The sequence below is a fragment of the Schistocerca piceifrons genome, chromosome 8 (genome assembly GCF_021461385.2).
Source record: "Schistocerca piceifrons isolate TAMUIC-IGC-003096 chromosome 8, iqSchPice1.1, whole genome shotgun sequence".
NCBI classification, from domain to species: domain Eukaryota; kingdom Metazoa; phylum Arthropoda; class Insecta; order Orthoptera; family Acrididae; genus Schistocerca; species Schistocerca piceifrons.
The window spans coordinates 453,342,351-453,362,199 of NC_060145.1; the positions used below are offsets into that span (position 1 = coordinate 453,342,351).

Consider the following 19,849-nt stretch of genomic DNA (forward strand, 5'->3'; position numbering starts at 1 on the left):
GGCTGTTTGCAAAAAGAGCGCAAGGAAAGTGCAAGAACGACTTTGGCAATAACAGAACCGTACGAATCAACAGATAATTTCTCAAATGTGTAGATAACACTGTGGCGAAGCAGTGAGATTTCCGAAATTTCTAAATGAAAGTTTAGCTTTTCGTATTGAAAAGGAAAAGTACTCTTGATTACCTTATTTCTCGCAGCCGATTGTCGTACTTCTCCTGTCATATCGGCCCCACCGCCGAGCGGCAGCGAGCGGCAATCGAGCAAAGTCGGGCCAAGTCGACACACGATGAAGTGAAATCAATCCACTTAGCTGGAACGAGGCAGGAGACGAGGAGATACTACCTGTGCCGCGACACGTGGCAATTTCGAGGATCGAATGGTCTTGAACACATACTATTGCGCTACGCAAAAATGACAAATCCTCCTGCGGTCGCCAGGAATCGAACCCGGATTAACTGCTTGGGAAGAAACCATGCTGACCGTTACACCACCACCGCATTGCGCTGCATTCTTCCTGTGTCGCGGTGCGTTGCCGCCCCTGCTGCCACCAGAGGCTCAAGCGACCCTGCTGCAGGCCCTCTGCCCTCCAGCACATCGGAACGCGGTGCCACGTTGCTTCCAGGGCGATGCACTGTAACTAGACGCAGCATTGACTTCCGCCGAGAAATCGACCATTTCATGCACGGCATGGTGGGAAAACAATTCTGAAATTAGAACTTCTTAGTGAGGCTGCGGTGGCGAGTATTCCTGTATGCCTCGGTGGCGCAGTGGGCTGCGCGTGTCATTATCTTAAGGGCGTACGTTCTATCCTCAACTCAGCCATCTCATTTTCTCTCCACGACGGTGAAAGGCACAGCATAGCTTTTGCGAGGTAAGGCCGTATTTGCCGTTTATTACCACCTAGGCTACTTTGCGTCAACGTGTGTTTGTTTCCAGTTATTACTAATTACAGTTTTGCTAGTTGCACTCGAGACTGAAAGCGATGTTTGCCTAGTATGACTTGCGCGCTTTGGGAGTGAGTAAGCGGGATCGTGGTGGCGGACAGAGTTCAGCGTTGGCGCCAGATTCGGCCCTAAAGTTGCGTGGAGGAGAAGTATTTCTGGACGCATACACACGTAGTGGATCGTTGAGGTATGTCCGGTATGGTTTAGTGGCTAGGATACCTGGCTTTCACCCAGGAGGCCCGGGTTCGATTCCCGGTACCTGAACGTGAATTTTCGGGGCTGAGATGAGAAAACTTCTCACGGCCGTTTTTCGTCTTCGTGGAGCTGCTGCTCTGGGTTCCAGGTATAAGGTGAGAGAAAGTCAAGAAAAAGAGATACATCCTCACGTTAATGGCGGGTCCGTTTTGAAGGGAGAGGAGACGGTTTTGCGGTTTCGGACTGCTGATGCGACAGTGTTGCATTGCCCGTTAGCTCAGTGGGCTATAGCGTCGTGCTAGTAACGCGTAGGTCATGGGTTCCATCCCTCCACGGGCCATTCCATTTTCTCCCCTAATAGGAAATGCTGTCTCCTGCGAGACTCTGCCAGGCAGATTCTAAATGATGTGCACATCCAGCTAGAAGTCTGAACGTTTCGCTAAGGGGTTGCCAACGGCCAGCTCACTTTCGATTAATGAAGTTAAGCAGACGTTTGCGTGGTTAGTGAGTGGATGGGTGATCGTCCGGGAACTGTGCGTGCTATTGGACCCTTTCATTTCAACCCCCCCCCCCCCTCCTCCTCTTGTGCTACAGTGTTGACGTGCTATGATGCCTCCCTAAGCAATTTAAATTACGTTAACGAACATATGATCCAAAATTTAACTAGGCTGTTTGCAAAAAGAGCGCAAGGAAAGTGCAAGAACGACTTTGGCAATAACAGAACCGTACGAATCAACAGATAATTTCTCAAATGTGTAGATAACACTGTGGCGAAGCAGTGAGATTTCCGAAATTTGTAAATGAAAGTTTAGCTTTTCGTATTGAAAAGGAAAAGTACTCTTGATTACCTTATTTCTCGCAGCCGATTGTCGTACTTCTCCTGTCATATCGGCCCCACCGCCGAGCGGCAGCGAGCGGCAGTCGAGCAAAGTCGGGCCAAGTCGACACACGATGAAGTGAAATCAATCCACTTAGCTGGAACGAGGCAGGAGACGAGGAGATACTACCTGTGCCGCGACACGTGGCAATTTCGAGGATCGAATGGTCTTGAACACATACTATTGCGCTACGCAAAAATGACAAATCCTCCTGCGGTCGCCAGGAATCGAACCCGGATTAACTGCTTGGGAAGAAACCATGCTGACCGTTACACCACCACCGCATTGCGCTGCATTCTTCCTGTGTCGCGGTGCGTTGCCGCCCCTGCTGCCACCAGAGGCTCAAGCGACCCTGCTGCAGGCCCTCTGCCCTCCAGCACATCGGAACGCGGTGCCACGTTGCTTCCAGGGCGATGCACTGTAACTAGACGCAGCATTGACTTCCGCCGAGAAATCGACCATTTCATGCACGGCATGGTGGGAAAACAATTCTGAAATTAGAACTTCTTAGTGAGGCTGCGGTGGCGAGTATTCCTGTATGCCTCGGTGGCGCAGTGGGCTGCGCGTGTCATTATCTTAAGGGCGTACGTTCTATCCTCAACTCAGCCATCTCATTTTCTCTCCACGACGGTGAAAGGCACAGCATAGCTTTTGCGAGGTAAGGCCGTATTTGCCGTTTATTACCACCTAGGCTACTTTGCGTCAACGTGTGTTTGTTTCCAGTTATTACTAATTACAGTTTTGCTAGTTGCACTCGAGACTGAAAGCGATGTTTGCCTAGTATGACTTGCGCGCTTTGGGAGTGAGTAAGCGGGATCGTGGTGGCGGACAGAGTTCAGCGTTGGCGCCAGATTCGGCCCTAAAGTTGCGTGGAGGAGAAGTATTTCTGGACGCATACACACGTAGTGGATCGTTGAGGTATGTCCGGTATGGTTTAGTGGCTAGGATACCTGGCTTTCACCCAGGAGGCCCGGGTTCGATTCCCGGTACCTGAACGTGAATTTTCGGGGCTGAGATGAGAAAACTTCTCACGGCCGTTTTTCGTCTTCGTGGAGCTGCTGCTCTGGGTTCCAGGTATAAGGTGAGAGAAAGTCAAGAAAAAGAGATACATCCTCACGTTAATGGCGGGTCCGTTTTGAAGGGAGAGGAGACGGTTTTGCGGTTTCGGACTGCTGATGCGACAGTGTTGCATTGCCCGTTAGCTCAGTGGGCTATAGCGTCGTGCTAGTAACGCGTAGGTCATGGGTTCCATCCCTCCACGGGCCATTCCATTTTCTCCCCTAATAGGAAATGCTGTCTCCTGCGAGACTCTGCCAGGCAGATTCTAAATGATGTGCACATCCAGCTAGAAGTCTGAACGTTTCGCTAAGGGGTTGCCAACGGCCAGCTCACTTTCGATTAATGAAGTTAAGCAGACGTTTGCGTGGTTAGTGAGTGGATGGGTGATCGTCCGGGAACTGTGCGTGCTATTGGACCCTTTCATTTCAACCCCCCCCCCCCCCTCCTCCTCTTGTGCTACAGTGTTGACGTGCTATGATGCCTCCCTAAGCAATTTAAATTACGTTAACGAACATATGATCCAAAATTTAACTAGGCTGTTTGCAAAAAGAGCGCAAGGAAAGTGCAAGAACGACTTTGGCAATAACAGAACCGTACGAATCAACAGATAATTTCTCAAATGTGTAGATAACACTGTGGCGAAGCAGTGAGATTTCCGAAATTTGTAAATGAAAGTTTAGCTTTTCGTATTGAAAAGGAAAAGTACTCTTGATTACCTTATTTCTCGCAGCCGATTGTCGTACTTCTCCTGTCATATCGGCCCCACCGCCGAGCGGCAGCGAGCGGCAGTCGAGCAAAGTCGGGCCAAGTCGACACACGATGAAGTGAAATCAATCCACTTAGCTGGAACGAGGCAGGAGACGAGGAGATACTACCTGTGCCGCGACACGTGGCAATTTCGAGGATCGAATGGTCTTGAACACATACTATTGCGCTACGCAAAAATGACAAATCCTCCTGCGGTCGCCAGGAATCGAACCCGGATTAACTGCTTGGGAAGAAACCATGCTGACCGTTACACCACCACCGCATTGCGCTGCATTCTTCCTGTGTCGCGGTGCGTTGCCGCCCCTGCTGCCACCAGAGGCTCAAGCGACCCTGCTGCAGGCCCTCTGCCCTCCAGCACATCGGAACGCGGTGCCACGTTGCTTCCAGGGCGATGCACTGTAACTAGACGCAGCATTGACTTCCGCCGAGAAATCGACCATTTCATGCACGGCATGGTGGGAAAACAATTCTGAAATTAGAACTTCTTAGTGAGGCTGCGGTGGCGAGTATTCCTGTATGCCTCGTTGGCGCAGTGGGCTGCGCGTGTCATTATCTTAAGGGCGTACGTTCTATCCTCAACTCAGCCATCTCATTTTCTCTCCACGACGGTGAAAGGCACAGCATAGCTTTTGCGAGGTAAGGCCGTATTTGCCGTTTATTACCACCTAGGCTACTTTGCGTCAACGTGTGTTTGTTTCCAGTTATTACTAATTACAGTTTTGCTAGTTGCACTCGAGACTGAAAGCGATGTTTGCCTAGTATGACTTGCGCGCTTTGGGAGTGAGTAAGCGGGATCGTGGTGGCGGACAGAGTTCAGCGTTGGCGCCACATTCGGCCCTAAAGTTGCGTGGAGGAGAAGTATTTCTGGACGCATACACACGTAGTGGATCGTTGAGGTATGTCCGGTATGGTTTAGTGGCTAGGATACCTGGCTTTCACCCAGGAGGCCCGGGTTCGATTCCCGGTACCTGAACGTGAATTTTCGGGGCTGAGATGAGAAAACTTCTCACGGCCGTTTTTCGTCTTCGTGGAGCTGCTGCTCTGGGTTCCAGGTATAAGGTGAGAGAAAGTCAAGAAAAAGAGATACATCCTCACGTTAATGGCGTGGCCGTTTTGAAGGGAGAGGAGACGGTTTTGCGGTTTTGGACTGCTGATGCGACAGTGTTGCATTGCCCGTTAGCTCAGTGGGCTATAGCGTCGTGCTAGTAACGCGTAGGTCATGGGTTCCATCCCTCCACGGGCCATTCCATTTTCTCCCCTAATAGGAAATGCTGTCTCCTGCGAGACTCTGCCAGGCAGATTCTAAATGATGTGCACATCCAGCTAGAAGTCTGAACGTTTCGCTAAGGGGTTGCCAACGGCCAGCTCACTTTCGATTAATGAAGTTAAGCAGACGTTTGCGTGGTTAGTGAGTGGATGGGTGATCGTCCGGGAACTGTGCGTGCTATTGGACCCTTTCATTTCAACCCCCCCCCCCTCCTCCTCTTGTGCTACAGTGTTGACGTGCTATGATGCCTCCCTAAGCAATTTAAATTACGTTAACGAACATATGATCCAAAATTTAACTAGGCTGTTTGCAAAAAGAGCGCAAGGAAAGTGCAAGAACGACTTTGGCAATAACAGAACCGTACGAATCAACAGATAATTTCTCAAATGTGTAGATAACACTGTGGCGAAGCAGTGAGATTTCCGAAATTTGTAAATGAAAGTTTAGCTTTTCGTATTGAAAAGGAAATGTACTCTTGATTACCTTATTTCTCGCAGCCGATTGTCGTACTTCTCCTGTCATATCGGCCCCACCGCCGAGCGGCAGCGAGCGGCAGTCGAGCAAAGTCGGGCCAAGTCGACACACGATGAAGTGAAATCAATCCACTTAGCTGGAACGAGGCAGGAGACGAGGAGATACTACCTGTGCCGCGACACGTGGCAATTTCGAGGATCGAATGGTCTTGAACACATACTATTGCGCTACGCAAAAATGACAAATCCTCCTGCGGTCGCCAGGAATCGAACCCGGATTAACTGCTTGGGAAGAAACCATGCTGACCGTTACACCACCACCGCATTGCGCTGCATTCTTCCTGTGTCGCGGTGCGTTGCCGCCCCTGCTGCCACCAGAGGCTCAAGCGACCCTGCTGCAGGCCCTCTGCCCTCCAGCACATCGGAACGCGGTGCCACGTTGCTTCCAGGGCGATGCACTGTAACTAGACGCAGCATTGACTTCCGCCGAGAAATCGACCATTTCATGCACGGCATGGTGGGAAAACAATTCTGAAATTAGAACTTCTTAGTGAGGCTGCGGTGGCGAGTATTCCTGTATGCCTCGGTGGCGCAGTGGGCTGCGCGTGTCATTATCTTAAGGGCGTACGTTCTATCCTCAACTCAGCCATCTCATTTTCTCTCCACGACGGTGAAAGGCACAGCATAGCTTTTGCGAGGTAAGGCCGTATTTGCCGTTTATTACCACCTAGGCTACTTTGCGTCAACGTGTGTTTGTTTCCAGTTATTACTAATTACAGTTTTGCTAGTTGCACTCGAGACTGAAAGCGATGTTTGCCTAGTATGACTTGCGCGCTTTGGGAGTGAGTAAGCGGGATCGTGGTGGCGGACAGAGTTCAGCGTTGGCGCCACATTCGGCCCTAAAGTTGCGTGGAGGAGAAGTATTTCTGGACGCATACACACGTAGTGGATCGTTGAGGTATGTCCGGTATGGTTTAGTGGCTAGGATACCTGGCTTTCACCCAGGAGGCCCGGGTTCGATTCCCGGTACCTGAACGTGAATTTTCGGGGCTGAGATGAGAAAACTTCTCACGGCCGTTTTTCGTCTTCGTGGAGCTGCTGCTCTGGGTTCCAGGTATAAGGTGAGAGAAAGTCAAGAAAAAGAGATACATCCTCACGTTAATGGCGTGGCCGTTTTGAAGGGAGAGGAGACGGTTTTGCGGTTTTGGACTGCTGATGCGACAGTGTTGCATTGCCCGTTAGCTCAGTGGGCTATAGCGTCGTGCTAGTAACGCGTAGGTCATGGGTTCCATCCCTCCACGGGCCATTCCATTTTCTCCCCTAATAGGAAATGCTGTCTCCTGCGAGACTCTGCCAGGCAGATTCTAAATGATGTGCACATCCAGCTAGAAGTCTGAACGTTTCGCTAAGGGGTTGCCAACGGCCAGCTCACTTTCGATTAATGAAGTTAAGCAGACGTTTGCGTGGTTAGTGAGTGGATGGGTGATCGTCCGGGAACTGTGCGTGCTATTGGACCCTTTCATTTCAACCCCCCCCCCCCTCCTCCTCTTGTGCTACAGTGTTGACGTGCTATGATGCCTCCCTAAGCAATTTAAATTACGTTAACGAACATATGATCCAAAATTTAACTAGGCTGTTTGCAAAAAGAGCGCAAGGAAAGTGCAAGAACGACTTTGGCAATAACAGAACCGTACGAATCAACAGATAATTTCTCAAATGTGTAGATAACACTGTGGCGAAGCAGTGAGATTTCCGAAATTTGTAAATGAAAGTTTAGCTTTTCGTATTGAAAAGGAAATGTACTCTTGATTACCTTATTTCTCGCAGCCGATTGTCGTACTTCTCCTGTCATATCGGCCCCACCGCCGAGCGGCAGCGAGCGGCAGTCGAGCAAAGTCGGGCCAAGTCGACACACGATGAAGTGAAATCAATCCACTTAGCTGGAACGAGGCAGGAGACGAGGAGATACTACCTGTGCCGCGACACGTGGCAATTTCGAGGATCGAATGGTCTTGAACACATACTATTGCGCTACGCAAAAATGACAAATCCTCCTGCGGTCGCCAGGAATCGAACCCGGATTAACTGCTTGGGAAGAAACCATGCTGACCGTTACACCACCACCGCATTGCGCTGCATTCTTCCTGTGTCGCGGTGCGTTGCCGCCCCTGCTGCCACCAGAGGCTCAAGCGACCCTGCTGCAGGCCCTCTGCCCTCCAGCACATCGGAACGCGGTGCCACGTTGCTTCCAGGGCGATGCACTGTAACTAGACGCAGCATTGACTTCCGCCGAGAAATCGACCATTTCATGCACGGCATGGTGGGAAAACAATTCTGAAATTAGAACTTCTTAGTGAGGCTGCGGTGGCGAGTATTCCTGTATGCCTCGGTGGCGCAGTGGGCTGCGCGTGTCATTATCTTAAGGGCGTACGTTCTATCCTCAACTCAGCCATCTCATTTTCTCTCCACGACGGTGAAAGGCACAGCATAGCTTTTGCGAGGTAAGGCCGTATTTGCCGTTTATTACCACCTAGGCTACTTTGCGTCAACGTGTGTTTGTTTCCAGTTATTACTAATTACAGTTTTGCTAGTTGCACTCGAGACTGAAAGCGATGTTTGCCTAGTATGACTTGCGCGCTTTGGGAGTGAGTAAGCGGGATCGTGGTGGCGGACAGAGTTCAGCGTTGGCGCCACATTCGGCCCTAAAGTTGCGTGGAGGAGAAGTATTTCTGGACGCATACACACGTAGTGGATCGTTGAGGTATGTCCGGTATGGTTTAGTGGCTAGGATACCTGGCTTTCACCCAGGAGGCCCGGGTTCGATTCCCGGTACCTGAACGTGAATTTTCGGGGCTGAGATGAGAAAACTTCTCACGGCCGTTTTTCGTCTTCGTGGAGCTGCTGCTCTGGGTTCCAGGTATAAGGTGAGAGAAAGTCAAGAAAAAGAGATACATCCTCACGTTAATGGCGTGGCCGTTTTGAAGGGAGAGGAGACGGTTTTGCGGTTTTGGACTGCTGATGCGACAGTGTTGCATTGCCCGTTAGCTCAGTGGGCTATAGCGTCGTGCTAGTAACGCGTAGGTCATGGGTTCCATCCCTCCACGGGCCATTCCATTTTCTCCCCTAATAGGAAATGCTGTCTCCTGCGAGACTCTGCCAGGCAGATTCTAAATGATGTGCACATCCAGCTAGAAGTCTGAACGTTTCGCTAAGGGGTTGCCAACGGCCAGCTCACTTTCGATTAATGAAGTTAAGCAGACGTTTGCGTGGTTAGTGAGTGGATGGGTGATCGTCCGGGAACTGTGCGTGCTATTGGACCCTTTCATTTCAACCCCCCCCCCCTCCTCCTCTTGTGCTACAGTGTTGACGTGCTATGATGCCTCCCTAAGCAATTTAAATTACGTTAACGAACATATGATCCAAAATTTAACTAGGCTGTTTGCAAAAAGAGCGCAAGGAAAGTGCAAGAACGACTTTGGCAATAACAGAACCGTACGAATCAACAGATAATTTCTCAAATGTGTAGATAACACTGTGGCGAAGCAGTGAGATTTCCGAAATTTGTAAATGAAAGTTTAGCTTTTCGTATTGAAAAGGAAATGTACTCTTGATTACCTTATTTCTCGCAGCCGATTGTCGTACTTCTCCTGTCATATCGGCCCCACCGCCGAGCGGCAGCGAGCGGCAGTCGAGCAAAGTCGGGCCAAGTCGACACACGATGAAGTGAAATCAATCCACTTAGCTGGAACGAGGCAGGAGACGAGGAGATACTACCTGTGCCGCGACACGTGGCAATTTCGAGGATCGAATGGTCTTGAACACATACTATTGCGCTACGCAAAAATGACAAATCCTCCTGCGGTCGCCAGGAATCGAACCCGGATTAACTGCTTGGGAAGAAACCATGCTGACCGTTACACCACCACCGCATTGCGCTGCATTCTTCCTGTGTCGCGGTGCGTTGCCGCCCCTGCTGCCACCAGAGGCTCAAGCGACCCTGCTGCAGGCCCTCTGCCCTCCAGCACATCGGAACGCGGTGCCACGTTGCTTCCAGGGCGATGCACTGTAACTAGACGCAGCATTGACTTCCGCCGAGAAATCGACCATTTCATGCACGGCATGGTGGGAAAACAATTCTGAAATTAGAACTTCTTAGTGAGGCTGCGGTGGCGAGTATTCCTGTATGCCTCGGTGGCGCAGTGGGCTGCGCGTGTCATTATCTTAAGGGCGTACGTTCTATCCTCAACTCAGCCATCTCATTTTCTCTCCACGACGGTGAAAGGCACAGCATAGCTTTTGCGAGGTAAGGCCGTATTTGCCGTTTATTACCACCTAGGCTACTTTGCGTCAACGTGTGTTTGTTTCCAGTTATTACTAATTACAGTTTTGCTAGTTGCACTCGAGACTGAAAGCGATGTTTGCCTAGTATGACTTGCGCGCTTTGGGAGTGAGTAAGCGGGATCGTGGTGGCGGACAGAGTTCAGCGTTGGCGCCACATTCGGCCCTAAAGTTGCGTGGAGGAGAAGTATTTCTGGACGCATACACACGTAGTGGATCGTTGAGGTATGTCCGGTATGGTTTAGTGGCTAGGATACCTGGCTTTCACCCAGGAGGCCCGGGTTCGATTCCCGGTACCTGAACGTGAATTTTCGGGGCTGAGATGAGAAAACTTCTCACGGCCGTTTTTCGTCTTCGTGGAGCTGCTGCTCTGGGTTCCAGGTATAAGGTGAGAGAAAGTCAAGAAAAAGAGATACATCCTCACGTTAATGGCGTGGCCGTTTTGAAGGGAGAGGAGACGGTTTTGCGGTTTTGGACTGCTGATGCGACAGTGTTGCATTGCCCGTTAGCTCAGTGGGCTATAGCGTCGTGCTAGTAACGCGTAGGTCATGGGTTCCATCCCTCCACGGGCCATTCCATTTTCTCCCCTAATAGGAAATGCTGTCTCCTGCGAGACTCTGCCAGGCAGATTCTAAATGATGTGCACATCCAGCTAGAAGTCTGAACGTTTCGCTAAGGGGTTGCCAACGGCCAGCTCACTTTCGATTAATGAAGTTAAGCAGACGTTTGCGTGGTTAGTGAGTGGATGGGTGATCGTCCGGGAACTGTGCGTGCTATTGGACCCTTTCATTTCAACCCCCCCCCCCCCTCCTCCTCTTGTGCTACAGTGTTGACGTGCTATGATGCCTCCCTAAGCAATTTAAATTACGTTAACGAACATATGATCCAAAATTTAACTAGGCTGTTTGCAAAAAGAGCGCAAGGAAAGTGCAAGAACGACTTTGGCAATAACAGAACCGTACGAATCAACAGATAATTTCTCAAATGTGTAGATAACACTGTGGCGAAGCAGTGAGATTTCCGAAATTTGTAAATGAAAGTTTAGCTTTTCGTATTGAAAAGGAAAAGTACTCTTGATTACCTTATTTCTCGCAGCCGATTGTCGTACTTCTCCTGTCATATCGGCCCCACCGCCGAGCGGCAGCGAGCGGCAATCGAGCAAAGTCGGGCCAAGTCGACACACGATGAAGTGAAATCAATCCACTTAGCTGGAACGAGGCAGGAGACGAGGAGATACTACCTGTGCCGCGACACGTGGCAATTTCGAGGATCGAATGGTCTTGAACACATACTATTGCGCTACGCAAAAATGACAAATCCTCCTGCGGTCGCCAGGAATCGAACCCGGATTAACTGCTTGGGAAGAAACCATGCTGACCGTTACACCACCACCGCATTGCGCTGCATTCTTCCTGTGTCGCGGTGCGTTGCCGCCCCTGCTGCCACCAGAGGCTCAAGCGACCCTGCTGCAGGCCCTCTGCCCTCCAGCACATCGGAACGCGGTGCCACGTTGCTTCCAGGGCGATGCACTGTAACTAGACGCAGCATTGACTTCCGCCGAGAAATCGACCATTTCATGCACGGCATGGTGGGAAAACAATTCTGAAATTAGAACTTCTTAGTGAGGCTGCGGTGGCGAGTATTCCTGTATGCCTCGGTGGCGCAGTGGGCTGCGCGTGTCATTATCTTAAGGGCGTACGTTCTATCCTCAACTCAGCCATCTCATTTTCTCTCCACGACGGTGAAAGGCACAGCATAGCTTTTGCGAGGTAAGGCCGTATTTGCCGTTTATTACCACCTAGGCTACTTTGCGTCAACGTGTGTTTGTTTCCAGTTATTACTAATTACAGTTTTGCTAGTTGCACTCGAGACTGAAAGCGATGTTTGCCTAGTATGACTTGCGCGCTTTGGGAGTGAGTAAGCGGGATCGTGGTGGCGGACAGAGTTCAGCGTTGGCGCCACATTCGGCCCTAAAGTTGCGTGGAGGAGAAGTATTTCTGGACGCATACACACGTAGTGGATCGTTGAGGTATGTCCGGTATGGTTTAGTGGCTAGGATACCTGGCTTTCACCCAGGAGGCCCGGGTTCGATTCCCGGTACCTGAACGTGAATTTTCGGGGCTGAGATGAGAAAACTTCTCACGGCCGTTTTTCGTCTTCGTGGAGCTGCTGCTCTGGGTTCCAGGTATAAGGTGAGAGAAAGTCAAGAAAAAGAGATACATCCTCACGTTAATGGCGTGGCCGTTTTGAAGGGAGAGGAGACGGTTTTGCGGTTTTGGACTGCTGATGCGACAGTGTTGCATTGCCCGTTAGCTCAGTGGGCTATAGCGTCGTGCTAGTAACGCGTAGGTCATGGGTTCCATCCCTCCACGGGCCATTCCATTTTCTCCCCTAATAGGAAATGCTGTCTCCTGCGAGACTCTGCCAGGCAGATTCTAAATGATGTGCACATCCAGCTAGAAGTCTGAACGTTTCGCTAAGGGGTTGCCAACGGCCAGCTCACTTTCGATTAATGAAGTTAAGCAGACGTTTGCGTGGTTAGTGAGTGGATGGGTGATCGTCCGGGAACTGTGCGTGCTATTGGACCCTTTCATTTCAACCCCCCCCCCCCCTCCTCCTCTTGTGCTACAGTGTTGACGTGCTATGATGCCTCCCTAAGCAATTTAAATTACGTTAACGAACATATGATCCAAAATTTAACTAGGCTGTTTGCAAAAAGAGCGCAAGGAAAGTGCAAGAACGACTTTGGCAATAACAGAACCGTACGAATCAACAGATAATTTCTCAAATGTGTAGATAACACTGTGGCGAAGCAGTGAGATTTCCGAAATTTGTAAATGAAAGTTTAGCTTTTCGTATTGAAAAGGAAAAGTACTCTTGATTACCTTATTTCTCGCAGCCGATTGTCGTACTTCTCCTGTCATATCGGCCCCACCGCCGAGCGGCAGCGAGCGGCAATCGAGCAAAGTCGGGCCAAGTCGACACACGATGAAGTGAAATCAATCCACTTAGCTGGAACGAGGCAGGAGACGAGGAGATACTACCTGTGCCGCGACACGTGGCAATTTCGAGGATCGAATGGTCTTGAACACATACTATTGCGCTACGCAAAAATGACAAATCCTCCTGCGGTCGCCAGGAATCGAACCCGGATTAACTGCTTGGGAAGAAACCATGCTGACCGTTACACCACCACCGCATTGCGCTGCATTCTTCCTGTGTCGCGGTGCGTTGCCGCCCCTGCTGCCACCAGAGGCTCAAGCGACCCTGCTGCAGGCCCTCTGCCCTCCAGCACATCGGAACGCGGTGCCACGTTGCTTCCAGGGCGATGCACTGTAACTAGACGCAGCATTGACTTCCGCCGAGAAATCGACCATTTCATGCACGGCATGGTGGGAAAACAATTCTGAAATTAGAACTTCTTAGTGAGGCTGCGGTGGCGAGTATTCCTGTATGCCTCGGTGGCGCAGTGGGCTGCGCGTGTCATTATCTTAAGGGCGTACGTTCTATCCTCAACTCAGCCATCTCATTTTCTCTCCACGACGGTGAAAGGCACAGCATAGCTTTTGCGAGGTAAGGCCGTATTTGCCGTTTATTACCACCTAGGCTACTTTGCGTCAACGTGTGTTTGTTTCCAGTTATTACTAATTACAGTTTTGCTAGTTGCACTCGAGACTGAAAGCGATGTTTGCCTAGTATGACTTGCGCGCTTTGGGAGTGAGTAAGCGGGATCGTGGTGGCGGACAGAGTTCAGCGTTGGCGCCACATTCGGCCCTAAAGTTGCGTGGAGGAGAAGTATTTCTGGACGCATACACACGTAGTGGATCGTTGAGGTATGTCCGGTATGGTTTAGTGGCTAGGATACCTGGCTTTCACCCAGGAGGCCCGGGTTCGATTCCCGGTACCTGAACGTGAATTTTCGGGGCTGAGATGAGAAAACTTCTCACGGCCGTTTTTCGTCTTCGTGGAGCTGCTGCTCTGGGTTCCAGGTATAAGGTGAGAGAAAGTCAAGAAAAAGAGATACATCCTCACGTTAATGGCGTGGCCGTTTTGAAGGGAGAGGAGACGGTTTTGCGGTTTTGGACTGCTGATGCGACAGTGTTGCATTGCCCGTTAGCTCAGTGGGCTATAGCGTCGTGCTAGTAACGCGTAGGTCATGGGTTCCATCCCTCCACGGGCCATTCCATTTTCTCCCCTAATAGGAAATGCTGTCTCCTGCGAGACTCTGCCAGGCAGATTCTAAATGATGTGCACATCCAGCTAGAAGTCTGAACGTTTCGCTAAGGGGTTGCCAACGGCCAGCTCACTTTCGATTAATGAAGTTAAGCAGACGTTTGCGTGGTTAGTGAGTGGATGGGTGATCGTCCGGGAACTGTGCGTGCTATTGGACCCTTTCATTTCAACCCCCCCCCCTCCTCCTCTTGTGCTACAGTGTTGACGTGCTATGATGCCTCCCTAAGCAATTTAAATTACGTTAACGAACATATGATCCAAAATTTAACTAGGCTGTTTGCAAAAAGAGCGCAAGGAAAGTGCAAGAACGACTTTGGCAATAACAGAACCGTACGAATCAACAGATAATTTCTCAAATGTGTAGATAACACTGTGGCGAAGCAGTGAGATTTCCGAAATTTGTAAATGAAAGTTTAGCTTTTCGTATTGAAAAGGAAATGTACTCTTGATTACCTTATTTCTCGCAGCCGATTGTCGTACTTCTCCTGTCATATCGGCCCCACCGCCGAGCGGCAGCGAGCGGCAGTCGAGCAAAGTCGGGCCAAGTCGACACACGATGAAGTGAAATCAATCCACTTAGCTGGAACGAGGCAGGAGACGAGGAGATACTACCTGTGCCGCGACACGTGGCAATTTCGAGGATCGAATGGTCTTGAACACATACTATTGCGCTACGCAAAAATGACAAATCCTCCTGCGGTCGCCAGGAATCGAACCCGGATTAACTGCTTGGGAAGAAACCATGCTGACCGTTACACCACCACCGCATTGCGCTGCATTCTTCCTGTGTCGCGGTGCGTTGCCGCCCCTGCTGCCACCAGAGGCTCGCGACCCTGCTGCAGGCCCTCTGCCCTCCAGCACATCGGAACGCGGTGCCACGTTGCTTCCAGGGCGATGCACTGTAACTAGACGCAGCATTGACTTCCGCCGAGAAATCGACCATTTCATGCACGGCATGGTGGGAAAACAATTCTGAAATTAGAACTTCTTAGTGAGGCTGCGGTGGCGAGTATTCCTGTATGCCTCGGTGGCGCAGTGGGCTGCGCGTGTCATTATCTTAAGGGCGTACGTTCTATCCTCAACTCAGCCATCTCATTTTCTCTCCACGACGGTGAAAGGCACAGCATAGCTTTTGCGAGGTAAGGCCGTATTTGCCGTTTATTACCACCTAGGCTACTTTGCGTCAACGTGTGTTTGTTTCCAGTTATTACTAATTACAGTTTTGCTAGTTGCACTCGAGACTGAAAGCGATGTTTGCCTAGTATGACTTGCGCGCTTTGGGAGTGAGTAAGCGGGATCGTGGTGGCGGACAGAGTTCAGCGTTGGCGCCAGATTCGGCCCTAAAGTTGCGTGGAGGAGAAGTATTTCTGGACGCATACACACGTAGTGGATCGTTGAGGTATGTCCGGTATGGTTTAGTGGCTAGGATACCTGGCTTTCACCCAGGAGGCCCGGGTTCGATTCCCGGTACCTGAACGTGAATTTTCGGGGCTGAGATGAGAAAACTTCTCACGGCCGTTTTTCGTCTTCGTGGAGCTGCTGCTCTGGGTTCCAGGTATAAGGTGAGAGAAAGTCAAGAAAAAGAGATACATCCTCACGTTAATGGCGTGGCCGTTTTGAAGGGAGAGGAGACGGTTTTGCGGTTTTGGACTGCTGATGCGACAGTGTTGCATTGCCCGTTAGCTCAGTGGGCTATAGCGTCGTGCTAGTAACGCGTAGGTCATGGGTTCCATCCCTCCACGGGCCATTCCATTTTCTCCCCTAATAGGAAATGCTGTCTCCTGCGAGACTCTGCCAGGCAGATTCTAAATGATGTGCACATCCAGCTAGAAGTCTGAACGTTTCGCTAAGGGGTTGCCAACGGCCAGCTCACTTTCGATTAATGAAGTTAAGCAGACGTTTGCGTGGTTAGTGAGTGGATGGGTGATCGTCCGGGAACTGTGCGTGCTATTGGACCCTTTCATTTCAACCCCCCCCCCTCCTCCTCTTGTGCTACAGTGTTGACGTGCTATGATGCCTCCCTAAGCAATTTAAATTACGTTAACGAACATATGATCCAAAATTTAACTAGGCTGTTTGCAAAAAGAGCGCAAGGAAAGTGCAAGAACGACTTTGGCAATAACAGAACCGTACGAATCAACAGATAATTTCTCAAATGTGTAGATAACACTGTGGCGAAGCAGTGAGATTTCCGAAATTTGTAAATGAAAGTTTAGCTTTTCGTATTGAAAAGGAAATGTACTCTTGATTACCTTATTTCTCGCAGCCGATTGTCGTACTTCTCCTGTCATATCGGCCCCACCGCCGAGCGGCAGCGAGCGGCAGTCGAGCAAAGTCGGGCCAAGTCGACACACGATGAAGTGAAATCAATCCACTTAGCTGGAACGAGGCAGGAGACGAGGAGATACTACCTGTGCCGCGACACGTGGCAATTTCGAGGATCGAATGGTCTTGAACACATACTATTGCGCTACGCAAAAATGACAAATCCTCCTGCGGTCGCCAGGAATCGAACCCGGATTAACTGCTTGGGAAGAAACCATGCTGACCGTTACACCACCACCGCATTGCGCTGCATTCTTCCTGTGTCGCGGTGCGTTGCCGCCCCTGCTGCCACCAGAGGCTCAAGCGACCCTGCTGCAGGCCCTCTGCCCTCCAGCACATCGGAACGCGGTGCCACGTTGCTTCCAGGGCGATGCACTGTAACTAGACGCAGCATTGACTTCCGCCGAGAAATCGACCATTTCATGCACGGCATGGTGGGAAAACAATTCTGAAATTAGAACTTCTTAGTGAGGCTGCGGTGGCGAGTATTCCTGTATGCCTCGGTGGCGCAGTGGGCTGCGCGTGTCATTATCTTAAGGGCGTACGTTCTATCCTCAACTCAGCCATCTCATTTTCTCTCCACGACGGTGAAAGGCACAGCATAGCTTTTGCGAGGTAAGGCCGTATTTGCCGTTTATTACCACCTAGGCTACTTTGCGTCAACGTGTGTTTGTTTCCAGTTATTACTAATTACAGTTTTGCTAGTTGCACTCGAGACTGAAAGCGATGTTTGCCTAGTATGACTTGCGCGCTTTGGGAGTGAGTAAGCGGGATCGTGGTGGCGGACAGAGTTCAGCGTTGGCGCCAGATTCGGCCCTAAAGTTGCGTGGAGGAGAAGTATTTCTGGACGCATACACACGTAGTGGATCGTTGAGGTATGTCCGGTATGGTTTAGTGGCTAGGATACCTGGCTTTCACCCAGGAGGCCCGGGTTCGATTCCCGGTACCTGAACGTGAATTTTCGGGGCTGAGATGAGAAAACTTCTCACGGCCGTTTTTCGTCTTCGTGGAGCTGCTGCTCTGGGTTCCAGGTATAAGGTGAGAGAAAGTCAAGAAAAAGAGATACATCCTCACGTTAATGGCGGGTCCGTTTTGAAGGGAGAGGAGACGGTTTTGCGGTTTCGGACTGCTGATGCGACAGTGTTGCATTGCCCGTTAGCTCAGTGGGCTATAGCGTCGTGCTAGTAACGCGTAGGTCATGGGTTCCATCCCTCCACGGGCCATTCCATTTTCTCCCCTAATAGGAAATGCTGTCTCCTGCGAGACTCTGCCAGGCAGATTCTAAATGATGTGCACATCCAGCTAGAAGTCTGAACGTTTCGCTAAGGGGTTGCCAACGGCCAGCTCACTTTCGATTAATGAAGTTAAGCAGACGTTTGCGTGGTTAGTGAGTGGATGGGTGATCGTCCGGGAACTGTGCGTGCTATTGGACCCTTTCATTTCAACCCCCCCCCCCCCCCTCCTCCTCTTGTGCTACAGTGTTGACGTGCTATGATGCCTCCCTAAGCAATTTAAATTACGTTAACGAACATATGATCCAAAATTTAACTAGGCTGTTTGCAAAAAGAGCGCAAGGAAAGTGCAAGAACGACTTTGGCAATAACAGAACCGTACGAATCAACAGATAATTTCTCAAATGTGTAGATAACACTGTGGCGAAGCAGTGAGATTTCCGAAATTTGTAAATGAAAGTTTAGCTTTTCGTATTGAAAAGGAAAAGTACTCTTGATTACCTTATTTCTCGCAGCCGATTGTCGTACTTCTCCTGTCATATCGGCCCCACCGCCGAGCGGCAGCGAGCGGCAGTCGAGCAAAGTCGGGCCAAGTCGACACACGATGAAGTGAAATCAATCCACTTAGCTGGAACGAGGCAGGAGACGAGGAGATACTACCTGTGCCGCGACACGTGGCAATTTCGAGGATCGAATGGTCTTGAACACATACTATTGCGCTACGCAAAAATGACAAATCCTCCTGCGGTCGCCAGGAATCGAACCCGGATTAACTGCTTGGGAAGAAACCATGCTGACCGTTACACCACCACCGCATTGCGCTGCATTCTTCCTGTGTCGCGGTGCGTTGCCGCCCCTGCTGCCACCAGAGGCTCAAGCGACCCTGCTGCAGGCCCTCTGCCCTCCAGCACATCGGAACGCGGTGCCACGTTGCTTCCAGGGCGATGCACTGTAACTAGACGCAGCATTGACTTCCGCCGAGAAATCGACCATTTCATGCACGGCATGGTGGGAAAACAATTCTGAAATTAGAACTTCTTAGTGAGGCTGCGGTGGCGAGTATTCCTGTATGCCTCGGTGGCGCAGTGGGCTGCGCGTGTCATTATCTTAAGGGCGTACGTTCTATCCTCAACTCAGCCATCTCATTTTCTCTCCACGACGGTGAAAGGCACAGCATAGCTTTTGCGAGGTAAGGCCGTATTTGCCGTTTATTACCACCTAGGCTACTTTGCGTCAACGTGTGTTTGTTTCCAGTTATTACTAATTACAGTTTTGCTAGTTGCACTCGAGACTGAAAGCGATGTTTGCCTAGTATGACTTGCGCGCTTTGGGAGTGAGTAAGCGGGATCGTGGTGGCGGACAGAGTTCAGCGTTGGCGCCAGATTCGGCCCTAAAGTTGCGTGGAGGAGAAGTATTTCTGGACGCATACACACGTAGTGGATCGTTGAGGTATGTCCGGTATGGTTTAGTGGCTAGGATACCTGGCTTTCACCCAGGAGGCCCGGGTTCGATTCCCGGTACCTGAACGTGAATTTTCGGGGCTGAGATGAGAAAACTTCTCACGGCCGTTTTTCGTCTTCGTGGAGCTGCTGCTCTGGGTTCCAGGTATAAGGTGAGAGAAAGTCAAGAAAAAGAGATACATCCTCACGTTAATGGCGTGGCCGTTTTGAAGGGAGAGGAGACGGTTTTGCGGTTTTGGACTGCTGATGCGACAGTGTTGCATTGCCCGTTAGCTCAGTGGGCTATAGCGTCGTGCTAGTAACGCGTAGGTCATGGGTTCCATCCCTCCACGGGCCATTCCATTTTCTCCCCTAATAGGAAATGCTGTCTCCTGCGAGACTCTGCCAGGCAGATTCTAAATGATGTGCACATCCAGCTAGAAGTCTGAACGTTTCGCTAAGGGGTTGCCAACGGCCAGCTCACTTTCGATTAATGAAGTTAAGCAGACGTTTGCGTGGTTAGTGAGTGGATGGGTGATCGTCCGGGAACTGTGCGTGCTATTGGACCCTTTCATTTCAACCCCCCCCCCTCCTCCTCTTGTGCTACAGTGTTGACGTGCTATGATGCCTCCCTAAGCAATTTAAATTACGTTAACGAACATATGATCCAAAATTTAACTAGGCTGTTTGCAATAAGAG

At 50.5% G+C, this 19,849-nt stretch overlaps 11 non-coding genes across 11 annotated transcripts; all 11 read left to right on the top strand.

The window, feature by feature from the left end:
* Nucleotides 1–1,135: 1,135 nt before the first annotated feature.
* Nucleotides 1,136–1,207, top strand: Trnae-uuc. The gene has a single exon. It is a non-coding gene; the product is annotated as a tRNA-Glu (tRNA).
* Nucleotides 1,208–2,939: 1,732 nt separating this feature from the next.
* On the top strand, nt 2,940–3,011 carry Trnae-uuc. The gene has a single exon. It is a non-coding gene; the product is annotated as a tRNA-Glu (tRNA).
* A 1,733-nt stretch (nt 3,012–4,744) lies between these two features.
* On the top strand, nt 4,745–4,816 carry Trnae-uuc. The gene has a single exon. It is a non-coding gene; the product is annotated as a tRNA-Glu (tRNA).
* A 1,730-nt stretch (nt 4,817–6,546) lies between these two features.
* Trnae-uuc lies at nt 6,547–6,618 on the top strand. The gene has a single exon. It is a non-coding gene; the product is annotated as a tRNA-Glu (tRNA).
* A 1,731-nt stretch (nt 6,619–8,349) lies between these two features.
* Nucleotides 8,350–8,421, top strand: Trnae-uuc. Its single transcript has one exon. It is a non-coding gene; the product is annotated as a tRNA-Glu (tRNA).
* Nucleotides 8,422–10,151: 1,730 nt separating this feature from the next.
* Trnae-uuc lies at nt 10,152–10,223 on the top strand. The gene has a single exon. It is a non-coding gene; the product is annotated as a tRNA-Glu (tRNA).
* A 1,732-nt stretch (nt 10,224–11,955) lies between these two features.
* On the top strand, nt 11,956–12,027 carry Trnae-uuc. The gene has a single exon. It is a non-coding gene; the product is annotated as a tRNA-Glu (tRNA).
* A 1,732-nt stretch (nt 12,028–13,759) lies between these two features.
* On the top strand, nt 13,760–13,831 carry Trnae-uuc. The gene has a single exon. It is a non-coding gene; the product is annotated as a tRNA-Glu (tRNA).
* A 1,727-nt stretch (nt 13,832–15,558) lies between these two features.
* Trnae-uuc lies at nt 15,559–15,630 on the top strand. The gene has a single exon. It is a non-coding gene; the product is annotated as a tRNA-Glu (tRNA).
* Nucleotides 15,631–17,359: 1,729 nt separating this feature from the next.
* On the top strand, nt 17,360–17,431 carry Trnae-uuc. Its single transcript has one exon. It is a non-coding gene; the product is annotated as a tRNA-Glu (tRNA).
* A 1,734-nt stretch (nt 17,432–19,165) lies between these two features.
* Nucleotides 19,166–19,237, top strand: Trnae-uuc. Its single transcript has one exon. It is a non-coding gene; the product is annotated as a tRNA-Glu (tRNA).
* Nucleotides 19,238–19,849: the final 612 nt, after the last annotated feature.